Raw genomic sequence first — 15,351 nt, 5'->3', positions numbered from 1 at the left:
CCTTAGCAGAACCCTAGAACTTCTCACCTTTTGCTACCTGGGAAGAAAAATATAAAAATAAAGAATGAGCTTCAAGAAGCTCAATGAGTGTAAGCAACTTCTAGAGTCTATTTCAACTCATAGTAATAAAGCATATCACAAATACAAGGTTAACATTCAAACCTCAGCCTTGAATGAGTTTGTTCTCAACTCTATCTACACGCACGGTAGATAGTTAAACTGATATTAGTCATAAACGTTTACTCTCTTGCATTCCCTATGTTTCCTATGTGCACATAGATCCCCGCCTATGGGCTCAGAAGCTAGGCCTATTGGCCCTCTGACCATCCCATACGAGGTTCCTCCCACAGGCTCAGAAACTAGACATCTTGGTTCCCTGACCATCCCGTGAGGTCCCGCTTAGGGCTCAGGAATTAGGTCTATTGACCCCCTGACCATTCCGATCACATATTCTCAATCTCATGCTAATTACTCATTCAACATAAGCATATACATATGCTCTAAAAGATATGCTTAAGACTTAAAGGAAATTACCACTCACCTTGGTAAGGTATGAACCTTTCTTTTTAGAAGTTCTTTGATTTCCTCGGGCTCCCTTTTTAACCCTAAATTCTAGATTCAATTTTAATCTCAGATTACTCATAGTTTCAAGCCTTATTTCGAGATACTTCCTTTACAAACATGCTCTAAAATGTCTTAGAAAGCTTACCTTAATTTCTTAGATCATAACTCCTCGTGGTTTGGCCGAAATTCTCAAATCATCAAGACTGGCCTAAGCTTACCCGAGAGCTCGACCATTCTGTCTTTTCCTCATTCTCCAGCTTGATTCCTTGTAGCTTATTCTCTGGCAGCCCTACCTTGAAAACTAGACTTTCAGAGTTTTCAGGTGGCTTTGGAATCACTCAAAATGCACAAGTAGTCTGGGAGAACTCCTCATCCCAAGTTGATGCTACTTCCAAACCTCACTATCCGATAGCATCTCCTCCTCTTGGAAACGCATGGTTTTCCTCCGAATCTGCTCTCAAACACTCTTCCTATTGTTCTTTGAAGAGAATTTGTGTTATGAGCTGAAGAGTCACTTTGAGGTGGTATTTATAGGCCAAAAGAACCGATCCTTCTCATTTCTTAAGGCTTCTAATGCAAGACACCTCCTACTTTAGCAACTTTTGGAGTGTTTACACTAAGCTGTGCCACCACCTACTTCCTTGCTATTCACCTACTTCGATGCCACTCACCTACTTGCATGATGTTTGAGTTGTCTTCCTCATGAATAAGTCTTCCTTGCATGAAACTCTATTTGTCCACCTTCTTTTAACTCAAGCTCAACCTCCTCTCGGTTCAGCCACTTATTCTGATGAATTCATCAGGGTTGCTTAACCCAAGCCTCAACACCGCATAAACACTTAGCCAATCATCTAGTCCATTATATGGCTCTTGTACTCATCTAGCTCCATCGTTTAGTTAATCTCTTGCTATCGCTTAACATCCAGCCCTCTTGTTGTTGTTCATCATCCAGCCCTCTCGCTGTTGCCAATCGTCTAGTGTCTGTGCCCATCGCATAACGTCTACGCCCCATCGCATAGCTCCATTATCTAATGATCTATCACTATTAACGATCTCGTTGTCGCTTATCGTCTAACGCATAGCCTATTGCATAGCTCCTACGCCTATTGTGTAGCTTTCACTGTCGCTTATCGTGTAGCACTGATGCCTATCATCTAATGCATTACGCCCATTGTTTAGCGCGTCCACTTATCATGTAGCGCCATTGTAGCGTCTACTTCTATTGCACAATGCCCATCGTCTAGCACTTCGCCTATCATGTAGCGCTCATGCTCATCGTGTAGCGCCATTATGTAGTGCTTGCATCTATCACCTAGCTTTCGCGCTTATCGCATTGTCTAGTGTCAACGTTTATCTTTTAGAACCCAAGCTCATCGTTTAGCACTATCGTCTAGTGCTATCGTCTAGCGCTTATATTGATCGTGTAGTGCTATCGTTTAGTGCATCATTTAGCACCATGTAGCTACGCAACCGTCCGCCCAACGCCTTGTGCTCATTGTCTAGCTCTCTCGCTCTCGCTCACGTATCCTCAACGCATGAGCAACCTTTGGGCAATGCCTCTTTCCAACGCATCGGCCAACATGCGTTCAAACCTCACAAGCTCAACACATGGTTGTCCTTAGCTTCAATGCTTAACTCCTTTTAACCTCTACAAACTTAGCCTCATCTCATGCATTTAATGTATCCTAACACCACACATATGGTTTCTTTTTTACTTCATACTTAGTCAAATTTCACTAGTTAAGGCTCAACTCAAAGCTACTCAAGGAAAATCTATTCAACACTTAGAACTTTCCTTCTCTTCAACATAGGATTTAACTTATACTTAATTAATTCCCTTAAGTACCTGCTTAAGTAGGGAAATTGAGATTCAGGTTTCACACAGCTTCTCCTTTCTGATCTCTTTTCTTCTAACCTTTTTCAGGTAGCTCAAACTTGATGATATCAAGACACTTTCGAAGCTTGAGCTGAAGGACTATCTTTGTCAGCATGTCTGAGGCATTATCAGAGGTATGAACTTTGATAAGTTCAATCTTTCCCTCTTCCATTTGCTCCATGATTAAGTGGTATTTTACATCTATGTGTTTTGTACGATTGTGATATTGTGGATTTTTAGAAAGATGTATGGTACTCTGGTTATCACAAAAAAATCTTTACTGTTGTTTGTGTGATACCATAGTTTTGTAATAAACCTCTTAGCCATGGCCTTCCTTGACTGCCTCAAATAGAGTAATGAACTATGCTTCAGTAAAATATCGTCCACATAAAGTACTAAGAAAGCTACTTTACCATTGATGATTTTCTTGTAGACACAAGGTTCATCAACGTTCTGATCAAAACCAAAAGATTTGATAGCAGTATTAAATCTAATGTTTCAAAATCTAGATGCCTGCTTCAACCAATAAATGAATCGATTCAGCTTGCAAACTTTTTACTCCTGACCATGGGCTACGAACCCCTCGGGCTGAGACATAAATATGCTCTCTTCAAGATTTTCATTCAAAAAGTCAATCTTGATATTCATTTTCCATATATCATAGTCATAATATGTGGCTATGGATTAGAGAATCCTTATAGACTTAAGCATAATAACAGGGAAAAAATTTCCTCATAGTCAACCCCTTCCCTCTAGGTTTAACCCTTTGCAGTCTAGCTTTGAAAATTTGTACCTTTCCAACTACATCTCTCTTTCTTTTATAGATTCATTTACACCATATGGGTTTAATCCCTTCAGGTAGATCTACAAGTTCCCATACTTAATTGAAGTACATGGACTCCATTTCAAGGTCCATGGCTTTGACCCATTAGTCCTTGTCTATGACATTCATTGCCTGCTTATAGGACAATGGATCCTCAATGCCATCATCTGGTATGACAACCTGAGTTTCAATTAAACTTAAGTAACGATCAGGTTGTGATACAACCCTCTCATTGCATTGAGGCATTCTCAACGATTGGGAAGAACGAGACTAACCTAAAGTGTTGGTTTCTTCTTTAACTCTTGATGAAGGACCAGCTGCACCAATGACCCTTGTTGATTCTTCAGTAGCTTCATTTAATACTAATTTGATCCATGGTTTATGATCTCTCATGTGGCATTCCTTCAAGAATGTAGCATTTGTTGATACAAATACCTTAATAGAACAGACCACCTCTCGTTTCCTTAGGGTAACCAAAAAAATGACATAACCTTGAATAAGGTTCCAACTTCTTCAGATTAGTCATTAGCACATATGTAGGACAACCCGAGATTCTGAAGTAATGTAAACTAGGTTTACACCCCCTTCATATATCGAAGAGTATTTCAGAAACACTCTAGGGAACACTATTCAAGATATGAATTGTCGTTTCTACTGTATATCCCCAAAATAAGCTAGTCAATTGACCATAGCTCATCATAGAATGAACCATGTCTAAGAAGGTTCTATTTCTCCTTTCTAATACATCATTCTGCTATGGTGTACCAGGTGCTTAAACTTGGGATTGGATTCCATGTTTTATCTGTTGGGGTTGATGTCCTAAATCTCGTAGGTCCTGTAGTTTGTAATTGTAATGTACAAATGTTTTATTTATTAATAAAATATGATGTATTTTATTTGACATTTAGTAGCATCAACCCATAAAACCAATAAACTAACATTCGAGGTTATCTTTTGTTGCTTAAACATGAACGTAGAGACATACAGGTGTATCATATTTAATTGATAACGTAAATGATCTGTAGTAGATGGATAAGGCTGGGTACCTTATCCTGGTGACACTACGAATACGACCCGCTTAGTGGTTGTTACAATCGTTGTAAAGTGTTACAAATGATCTGATCCTGATCATTCATGTAGATGAAGGAACCTATTAAGGTCCTAAGCGAAAACATGGAGATCGTCCCAATTTTATTTCTACAGAATCACACAATACAAAATACAAATTATGCAGTCAATTAAAATTTACAGCATGTAAAAAACTAAGAAAAAGATTAGATAAGACTTACCCTTGAAGAACTTTTCTTCACGAATTCTTTCTTCCAAAATGTCACGAACAAAATGATCAATCCAAAATGGCCACCATTAATTGGAGCCTATTGTATTCTTTTTTGGGATGAGAATCACTAAGGAGTTTTTGGGCTCTTAGATATTTGGAAGAGAGGGAGAGATTGAGAGGAGAAGAATTTATTGGGAGTTTTTCTGTGTCAGACTCAGGTTGCAAAAGCTGCAATTTCTTCTATGAAGAAGAAGAAAATCACCCAATCATAACCACCCACACACGTAAAAGGTTGAGAGAGATAAGAGAAGGGAAGTTATTTCTCTCCCTTTAATTCAAAATTAAAATTAAAATAATAAATAAATTAATTTTAATTTAACGTAAATCTATTATATTATAATAATAATAATAATAATAATAATAATAATAATAATAATAACTAACTAACTAACTTTTATATATATATATATATATATGTATGTATACATGTATGTATGTATATGTATGTATACATGTATGTATGTATATGTATGTATACATGTATGTATGTATATGTATGTATGTATATATATGTACGTATGTATATATATGTATATATGTATATATGTATATATAACCATAATTATATCATATATAACATATAACCTATGGTTTAATATTGTATCATATACAATATAACCTTTAGTTTTAATTCCAATTCACATAATTAATATTTAAATCATATTCAAATATTTACATCCTCTCAAATAAACTTTATATTATAATGTATGAAATACATTATAATAATTATATCATATATAATTAAATTAAATTAATTACATCACATATAATTAATTCCCACAATTCAAATTAATCTAAAATTGATTCTCATTAAATCCCTGTTGAGCTACAGAGAGGATCTCATGGACCAATAGCTTAAAGCTCCAATGGTACTTGAATAATTAATTAAACTTCTTTAATTAAATTATTTAACATCCATTAATTGTTGGCACTCTACTAAAGACCGACAGCTGCACTCTTCATACTATAGATATGTTTTTGTATTCATTAGATATAACCAGTCAACAATGTGATGTCCCTTCCCAAATTGCTCGTAAGTACACTAGGCCAAAATTACCATTTTGCCCTTATAGTTACATCTAACTTCTTAAGTACCACTAATCCCTCTAATGAATAATAAGTCATAGTCCAACTATGACCAAACCACTCTCCGGCCAGAAGATGATGTGGCACCACATTGTTCAAGTCCCGGAATTAGCCCTTAAGGGAGCATTTTATCTACTTACCCCAACGTCGGGGAAGGAGTGAATTTTGTCTTGTGTAGCTGTATTCTGAGCTCCATAATCAGATGAATACCTAAAATGGTAGGCTTATTGAGTCAGTGATCTAGCCACTCTCACCTATACTAATCAAATGACTGCCTTCATAGGCAGGAGTTCACAACTCACTTAGGATTCAAGTCATGTCACCTATGGTCATCCTGGTGAAATATAAATCTTTATTATGAACGGCGTTATATAATGAGACTAGTCATTTCGTGGTCTGGTTTTATACAAACGACTCATTTGTATAGAATACTCCCGATCACATATCTCCATATGAATGATCATGATTAGATCATTTGTAGCACTTTACAATAATTGTAACATCAACAAAGAGTGTCGTATTCATATTGTCCCTAGGATAAGTTATCCGACCTTATCCATCTACTATAGACCGTTTAGGTTATCACTTAACATGATCCACCTGTATGTCTCTACATACATGTTTAAGCTACAAATGATAACCTTGGATGTTAGTTTATTGGTTTGTGGGTTTAATGCTACTAAATATCAAATAAATCATCTCATGTTTTATTAAATAAATAACATAGTTGTACAACACAATTACAAACTACAAAACCCTATGCGATTTAGGCATCAAGCCCAACAGTAGATATATGTGAGCGAGGCTTTTCTATACAAAGGGGTTTGTAGTGCGAAGAGTGTAGCTGTTGGTTTTTAATGGAGTGATCGATAGTTAATGGATGTTGAGTAATTTATTTAAAGAAGTTTAATTAATTATTTAAGTACCATTGGATCTTTGATAACTTTTAAAAAGAGTTATTATTCCTAGCTTAATTCGGACTTGTTATTGGATTTTATGTGTTTATTATCCTATTTTGTAGGTATCAAGCAATCAAGAGGTAGAATTGGCAATTTGGAGCTGAACCAGGTTAATTTGAAGCAAATTGGAGTTGATTTGAGCATCTTAGCTTCAAAGGAGTTAAAAAGACCAAAATGCCCTTGTTAGAGCATCGCAACGCTCGTGATTTGCCTAGCTTCAATGCTCATCTGACGCTTGAAGGCAGAATGCAAAGGTGTAGGGTAGCATTGCAACACTACAAATATTGAGACGTAGATGCCCTACGTATGCGCAAGTGAGCGTTAACTCAACGTTGTGCCTCTACGCTTGACGCTCGAGGTGCGTTAGTCCTTTTCTGAATCTCTGCTGCTAACGGCGTGGTAGGTGAAATGTCAACATCATCTTTTGATTTTCCCGAGAGATGTGTTGATGCGTCCATTCCATCAACCTTGCATTCATCCCACTTTTATGGTTATCATGTAGCCGTAATTGTGCAGTGACCGCATTTGCTTGATTACCACAACTTCTACACGATGACCGCAATCGCTTGACAATCGCAACTCCTATGCGATGGACACATGCGGTCGCAACACCCATGCATTGATCGTATGCATTCGCCTTTACGATGGAGAGTTTCTCTGCATGCGGTTGTCTATGCGGTAGTTCGGCTTCTGTGTCTGCATCCACTTCCTACATTAGCTACAAAAATAGACAATTCAACGCATAATAACGTATAATAGTGAGTTAGCCGAGATTATTGATGCTGAACAACGTAAACTCATTTTCTCATGAATTCCTAACATAATTGCCGCATATTCTGCTTAACAGCCCTCATAATTCTAAATAAAAGGCATAAGATGACATGCATTTCTGCATGTCATCAGTTCTTCATATCAAGGAATTAGTTCCTAGCAGAAACTGGAGGCTCGGGAGATGACGATGCGTATAGGAACTGAGCACATTGTCTCAGTTACGGTAGTGAGAGGACTTCGACTTTGTTTATAGAAATCATATATTTTATTAGATAATGTATATGTGGTTCCAGGCTTGAAAGAAACCTTATTTCTGTAAAATATTTTCTACTCTTTAAATTTTAATGTAAATAAGGTGTTTGCTTACAAGTTTGTTCGAAAATCTTGAAGATACTCTTTATGTGCTAAGACCGTTAGCAACTAAAGCTCTCCTTAATACTGAACTGTTTAAAACTGCAGTAACTCGGAATAAAAGACAGAAAATTTCTCCTAAAGAAAATGTCCATCTTTGGTACCTAAGATTAGGACACATAAATCTCAATGGATTGAGAGATTGGTCAAGAATGGACTTCTAAGCGAGTTAGAGGAAAATTCTTTACCTGTATATGAGTCATGCCTTGAAGGCAAAATGACTAAAAGATCTTTTATTGGAAAAGGTCATAGGGCCAAACAACCCTTAGAATGTGTACATTCAGACCTCTGTGATCCGATGAATTTTAAAGTAAGAGGAGGGTTTGAATATTTCATCACTTTTATTGATGATTATTCTAGATATGAATATGTTTATTTAATGCAAAATAAGTCTAAAGCCCTTAAAAAGTTCAAGGAGTACAAGGCTAAAATTGAAAATGGATTAATTAAAACCATTAAAACATTTTGATTTGATCGAGGTGGATGTATATGGACCTAAAATTCCAAGACTATTGATAGAATATGAAATTGTATCTCAAATCTCAGCATCTGGTACACATCAGCAAATGGTGTATCAGAAAGGAGAAATCAAACCTTGTTGGACATGGTTCGGTCTATGATGAGTTATGCTTCCTTATGTGACTCGTTTCGGGGTTATACAGGATAGGTTGCAGCTTACATTTTGAATTGCGTTCCTTCTAAAAGTGTTACTGGAACATTTTTGGAATTATGGAATGGTCGTAGAGGTAGTTTACACCATTTTAGGATCTGAGGTTGCCTAGTATATGTGCTTGAGGCAAATCCTATAAAATTGGAATCTCATTCAAAATTGTGCCTACTTATAGGTTACCTTAAAATGACAAAAGGTGGTTACTTCTATGATTCTAAAGATAATAAAGTGTTTGTGTCAAAAAACGCTACCTTATTAGAAGAGAACCATATAAAGGAACATAAGTCTCGTAGTAAGATAGTGTTAAATGAACTTTCCAGCGAAACTACTGAAACTTCAACAAGAGTTGTTGAAGTTGGTTCATCTAGTAGGTCACATCTACCTCAAACATTGAGGAAGCCTCGACGTAGTGGGAGGGTTGCGATTTCGTCTATTCGTTACATGGGTTTAACAGAAACCCTAGTTATCCTAGCTGACGAAGATGTTGATGATTCATTGTCTTACAAGAAGACAATGGAAGATGTTGACAAAGATGAAGGGTTCAATGCCATAGATCTCAAAATAGCGTTTATGTACTTCAATTCTGTTTGGGATCTTGTAGATCAATCTGATAGGGTTAAACCTATAGGTTGCAAATGTATCTACAAGAGAAAACGAGGTATTGATGGGAAGGTTGGTAGGCTCGAATTTACCGTCGTTCGTAAACCCTCACCTACGCAAATAATATTTATAAATCACCAAACAAACTACTTATACTAACTCGTAGTACAAGCGGCAAGTCCGGTGTCGAACCTTAGGGAAGCGTGGAAGATGAGTTTATCGAAGCTCGTTTTTAGTTAAAGAGATAAATTAGAGGGGGAGGGGGGGGGGAGGGTTGGTATGGATGGATAATTGAAATTGTATAAAATAAAGTGCAAGAAAATAAAAGGTAAAAGCGCAATTAATCGAGATATCATAGCTTAGAGGAACGAATTCACCTAATGTAATTTAGATCATTGAAACAATTTATGACTTAAACTTCTTGTTTGTGCTTAGCCCAATTGATTGGAATCCCAACCAATGGTCCTAATTATCTAATTAATCAAAATGCAAAGAAAACAAATCCACTCTATACACATTAACGAATCACATTAATAGCTAGGGATTATGCAAAGATGAGTGTTTAACTTCCAACGTCTACTTAAACAATCAATATGGTTTTTCTCCAATCCTTTCTTCCTAATGAACCTATTGTTTCCATTGGGATTAAGTTATAAATATGTGTAAAATATTACAAGGTAATTACATCGAGTTCCTCCGAATCCCTAAACTAAGAAACCAAAACCTTACCGAGTCCCTAAACCAAAACCTTATCGAGTTCCTTCGAATCCCTAAACTAAGAAATCTCTAGAAATTACATCGAGTTCCTCTGAGTTCCTGCGATTTTTAGGACATATAACCAAACACCACTAGCTTTACGACAAGTGAAAGATTGTTGAGGTTTATGCCTTAAATCTCATGGGTCTTGTAGTTTTTAATTATAATGTACAACGTTTTATTTATTTAATAAAATGTGAGGTATTTTAGTTGACATTTAGTAGCATCAACCCATAAAACCAATAAGCTAATATCCAAGGTTATCTTTTGTTGCTTAAACATGAATGTAGAGACATGTAAGTGGATCATGTTTAAGTGATAATCTAAATGTTCTGCAGTAGATGGATCAAGTTGGGTATCTTATCCTAGTGACATTATGGATATGACCCGCTTTGTAGTTGTGACAATTGTTGTAAAGTGCTATAAATGATCTGATCCTGATCATTCATGTAGAGACATGTGAGCGGTATTCTAATAAACTGTTGATTGGTTATATCTAATAGACACAAAAATATATATGTAGTGCGAAGAGTGCAACTGTCGGTCTTTAGTGGAGTGACCGACAGTTAATGGATGTTGAGTAATTTAATTAAAGGAGTTTAATTAATTATTCAAGCACCGTTGGAGCTTCAATCTACATATCCATAAGGTCCACTCTATAGCTCAGCTGGGATTATTGAGAATTAATTTTTGGGTAACTTGAATTGTTCAAATTAATCGAAGGAAGTAATTATATATGATATAATTAATATAATGTATTTGATATATTATAATATAAAGTTTATTTTGAGAGGAAATAAATATTTGGATGTGATTCAAATATTAATTATATGGATTAGATTCATATAATCAAATTTAATAATTATTTGATTTATATTAAATATCATAAATAATTAAGAGAATTCAAACTATAGGTCTTATTGTATTTGATACAATATAAAAACTATAGGTTATGTTTTATATTCGATATAACATATAGTTTAATATATACTATATGATAAGGTGATTCTTATATTATATATATAAATATATATATATATATATATATATATATATAAATATATTATATATATATATTAATTTATTTATTAAATAATTATATAATATTCATTAAATTAAAATAGTTTCAATTTAAGTACCTATTATTTGAATTTAATTGAGGAGGGAGTTACATAACTCCCTCCCTTTGTTTCTCTTTTAATAGATATGTGGGAAATGGGAGGTTAGGAATGATATTCTTCTTTCTTCCAAATGTTATAGTGAGTTTGTGATCCAAAAAGGCCTCTCCCTAAAAAGAACAATTTCTATCAAAATTTTCCCTCAAATCCTTCCTCTCCCCTTTTAATAAAATTTAGAACACATAGCCCACACATTCCTTTGATTTTCAACCCGTAAGGAGAATACATGAGACTCTCTTGTGGTGGTGTCCAAAGTTGTGTTGCAATTTTTGGTCGAGTTTCTTTGAAGAGTTCGTGACCAGATCAAGGAGGGAATTCGTGAAGGTTTTGGCTTCAAAGTTAAGTTGATCCAAATCCTTAATTCGTTCTTATAAAGCATACTGTAAAATATTGTCTGAGATATGTACAATTTATATTCTCTATATTTTAATTCTATGATTTTGAAAATTGAGAACGATCCCTGCTTCCACATTGGACCTTCCAGTCCTTCAATTCTATCATATAGTCTTGGAATGCTAAAACCATGTACTCTCCACCCCGATCCGGTCAAATTGTTTCAATAGTTTTCCTAATGGGTTTTCAACTTTAGCTTTATACTCTTTGAACTTTTCAAGGGCTTCAGACTTGTATTCCATTAGGTATAAGTAACCATACCTTGTCTAATCAACTTGTCTAATCAACTATGAAGGAGATGAAGTATTCGTACCCTCCTTGAACTTTTAAATTTATTGGATCATAAAGATCTGAATTATGAGCTTTTAGGGCTATGTGACTATATAACCTTTTCCACTAAAAGGTCTTTTAGTCATTTTTCCTTCAAGAAAGGATTCACACGTAGGTAATGAACATCTTCTAACTCGCTTAGAAGTCCATTCTTTACTAGTCATGATCCCATCGGGATTTATGTGACCTAATTGACAACGGGCAGAAACGCACGTTATCATAGTGCTAAGTTCTTAAACAATGCTGGCCTGCATTGATAAAATATGTTAGATTGCGTCCAAAAAATATCAAATTCACAAGATTGTGGTCACATGCGTTCATCGTATAGAAACAGTTGATTTTTTTATTTTTATGCAGAATATGCGTTGACGCAAAGCGAAAAGAGCGATCATAAGGAATCATTGGTCGAGCGTAGCATTACCGTACGGCTTTGCGATGATTGTGTTCGCAAACATCCGCTCAAGAAGGATTGCTGCATAGAGTCGGCGCAACTTGGTGGGCGCATTTGGGTGAAAGGCATAATTAATCACGATGTGACAGAAAGTTGATGACGGTCGAATCCGAATTAAGTTGACAGCCGCTAACGATAACAAGTACATTCAGCTTTTCAGTGACAAATATTTGACGCATCAGTCAGGGAATTAAAGCCATCCCATCTGTGCAATCATAAGAGAGAAGCCACCTTTCCCCCAGAAACTCTATAAATACCGAAGGCATCCTTCATAAAAGGGGTTCCACCAGTTAATAAGTTCACCTGTTCACCAACTTAGGAGGTTTAGCCTTGTTCTTAGATTTTCTTTTATTTTAAGGTGGACGCGAGAGAAGGAGGTTGTGCCGAAAGATCGTTCCAGTAAGCTTGGGAGAGCGTCGAAAGCTTCAAGATCAGAGAGAGGGTCGACCCCTGCGGAAGTAGGAATATCTTTTAAACCGAATAGAGATTGTCAATGTAAAAGCCTCGGTCAGCAAGGAATGGCTACCAGACTCTCTACCTTTATCTTCCATTGTTGTTTTGTATTCAACTCATTTATAGAAATGGAATTTACTTCTCTATATCTGTTCACTCTCTGTTATTTACGCATGAGTAGCTAAATCTAAATGGGTTGAGAAGCACTTAGCTAGCTTAACTAGGGATCTTCATTCTATGCGATTATCTTGTATTATGTATGCTTCATTCATCCATTAAATATACTCGGGAGGGTAGTCTAAGGAAAGGATCTATGCTTGGGAAGGTCAGATCAGAATCTAGGCTCGGGAGTGTCAGATTAGAATGCATAATCAAGAGATAGGAGCTTAGGAATAAGTACTGTTTTCTATTAACACATCGCATGCATCCTAGAGATAGGATATGATTGTGTGTGGTCACCTTGCCTTTGTGCATCTTGCATCATCGCATAGGAAAAGAGTAGAGACTTAGAAATAAGCTCTATGGACACTTTTGCATTCAACACATGCGTCCTAGACTTAGAAGCATCGCATTTGCATTGGAAAATGACTTGTTGTGCATGATTGCAGCATGATCGTGTAGTCTGACGCAGTCCCAAGTAACGCTAGCTAAAGACCTTCTCAACTCGTTCATCCACATACTCAGTGCATCTATCACACAATAAGACTTTTCTCAAATCCGCCGCACTTGTTTATTTTTCATTACCACAATCAACAAACAACCAACAATTAATTGAGTTACTGGTTACCGCAAAGTTTTCTAAAAATTACCATCACAACCTGTTTTCTCAAGTCTCTGAGTTCGACCCTAGACTTACCAGGAACTCAGTGGGGTTACAATTGAATTCCACTGAGAAAACTTGAGTGCTCAATGCATTTTCATCATCGCAATTCATCCATAATTTCACATCATAAAACCACACATCATGTTTTTGGCGCCGTTGCCAAGGACTTCGACAAAATAGTGTGCTAACGGTAATTTTTCTGAATGCTTTGTAGACTTTAAATCTCTGGTGAATTACGACCCGAAGATTGAGAGGACGTTCAGAACGAGATTAAGAGACTGTCAACAATAACAGTCAGATAAAGAAGAGATGGCGGAGCAACCTGGAAACGGAGCACCAAACGAAAACAACGTCATGGCGAATCGAATCCTTCTGGCTAATGATCGCAATAGATCCATAAGGGACTATCATCGTTAAACCTCTATGATTTCTCCCCAGGAATGATGAGGCCTGCCCTTGATGGAAGCCAATTTGAAATGAAACCGGTGATGCTGCAGATGATCCAAACTGTAAGACAATTCGGAGGCCGACATGGTGAGGATCTGCACGCTCACCTCCGTAGCTTTATCGAAATCTGCAATACTTTTCATTCCCGAACATCTCTGTCGAAGAAGTTTGACTAACTTTGTTCCCATTTTCTCTTGTGATCAGGAAAGAAAATGGGCGTATTCCGTCGAGCAGGGAGAGATCACTTCATGGGAGCAGGTTGTAGAGAAGTTCATGAAGAAATATTTTCCGCCTACTGAGAATGCTAAACGAAGGAAACTCATAACTAATTTTGAACAAGACATGGACGAATCGTTCAGTGATGCTTGGGAGAGATTTAGGAGGTTGGTCAGGGACTGTCCATACAATGGTTTGCCAGACTGCCTTTAAATGGAAATCTTTTATCATGGTTTAAATCCCGCTTTGCAGACCACTGCCAATGTGGCAGCCACTGGTGGTCTACCTAAAACAACATATGACGAGGCTAAGAACATCTTGGATCGCATCTCTAAAAACCACGAGGATTGTAGAGAGAGTGATCAAAGATAGAGAATTAAGGGTAACGACGCAAGTAATGGTGCTATTGCTTCACTACAGAATCAGATGACCACAATGATGAACTTAATTTAGGGAATTGCGATCAGCAGCCTAATACCGCAAAATGGGCAAGTCAACGCAATCAGTCAAAACACCGCAAGGTTGCGACTTACGGTGATGGGCACGCAATGGAAGAATTCCCGCAGAATCCACAGTCTGTTTACTTTGTAAAAAATAATCCCTTTTCGAATACCTAAAATCCTGGGTGGAGAAACCACCCCAATTTTGTATGGAAGAATCAACAGCAGAATTTCCAATCTGTGACACAGAAAGAAGGGCCACCTGTAATAACGGTCAGAAAAGCAATCAAGCTAGTAGCTCGCAACCACCACAATCATCCTCCTTGGAGAGCCTATTGAAGTAGTATATAGAGAAAAACGAAACTGTGCTTCAAAGTCAGGCTACGTCCATCTGCAATCTAGAATTACAGATGGGCCAGATTACAAGTGAGCTAAAGAACAGACCGCAAGGAGCTCTGCCGAGTTGAACACAACTCCCACGCAACCTGGGGGGATCAGGTAAAGAGCAATGTCAGGTTGTAACGTTACGAAGTGGAAAAACTGTGGAGGGAGAAAGAAAGAAGCCCAGCCGGATTACTCCTATTGCGTTGGAACCTAAAATTGCAGTGACACAAGAAGAAGAAGGATAAAAAGAAGTAATAGAGCCAGAAGTTGCGTCCACCTCAAAGCCAACAGAGAAGGGGACCATGAGAGTGCAATTATCACTTTTCCCCCAGAGACTAAGAAAGAAAAAGAATGAAGAGGTACAGTGCCAACACTTCCTGT

At 36.9% G+C, this 15,351-nt stretch overlaps 1 non-coding gene across 1 annotated transcript; it reads right to left on the bottom strand.

Annotated features, from left to right (window-relative positions):
• Positions 1-14,236: 14,236 nt before the first annotated feature.
• Positions 14,237-14,343, bottom strand: LOC120070366 (small nucleolar RNA R71). The gene has a single exon (XR_005479862.1). It is a non-coding gene; the product is annotated as a small nucleolar RNA R71 (small nucleolar RNA).
• Between the last annotated feature and the right edge of the window lie 1,008 nt (positions 14,344-15,351).

Source organism: Benincasa hispida, chromosome 1, assembly GCF_027475165.1.
Source record: "Benincasa hispida cultivar pf3 chromosome 1, pf3_genome.v1.1, whole genome shotgun sequence".
Taxonomy (NCBI): domain Eukaryota; kingdom Viridiplantae; phylum Streptophyta; class Magnoliopsida; order Cucurbitales; family Cucurbitaceae; genus Benincasa; species Benincasa hispida.
This window is presented reverse-complemented; position numbering and strand designations above follow the sequence as displayed.